Source organism: Geospiza fortis, unplaced genomic scaffold (assembly GCF_000277835.1).
Source record: "Geospiza fortis unplaced genomic scaffold, GeoFor_1.0 scaffold422, whole genome shotgun sequence".
NCBI classification, from domain to species: domain Eukaryota; kingdom Metazoa; phylum Chordata; class Aves; order Passeriformes; family Thraupidae; genus Geospiza; species Geospiza fortis.
In genome coordinates, this window is record NW_005054545.1 from 773,119 (window position 1) to 773,558 (window position 440).

At 69.5% G+C, this 440-nt stretch overlaps 1 protein-coding gene across 1 annotated transcript in view; it reads right to left on the reverse strand.

The window, feature by feature from the left end:
• Positions 1-440, reverse strand: part of LAMB3 (laminin subunit beta 3) — a 24,252-nt gene that overhangs the window by 11,289 nt on the left and 12,523 nt on the right. The gene's annotated exons all lie outside the window — the stretch shown is intronic.

Below are 440 nucleotides of genomic sequence, written 5' to 3' on the forward strand. Positions count from 1 at the left end.
CCCTGCCGTGTTGTGCTGGCACACGCAGTGCCCGGGCACCTGCTGTGCACACAAGGGGTCACACACCCTGGGGCAGCGGCTCAGCACGGAGCCTCACCCGTTCATGCCCAGCAAAGAGCCTCCCACAGCCCATTCCTGGTCACCGTGGCCAAGGTGTCCCAAGGAGCACCCATGGCAGAGCCATCCCAGGGTGCCCAGACCACTGGCAACCCATGGCAGAGCCATCCCAATGGTGCCCATGCCCCTGGCAGAGCCATCCCAGGGTGTCCATGCCCCTGGCAGAGCCATCCCAATGGTGCCCATGCCCCTGGCAGTCCCATCCCCGCAGCCCCCAGCCCCCGGGCAGCCCATGGCCAGCTCACCGTGCCCTGCTGCTCCCCCGCAGGGCTGCAGAGCTCGGCGTGGCCGTGGCAGAAGCAGGTCCCCCCCCACCCCCCGCC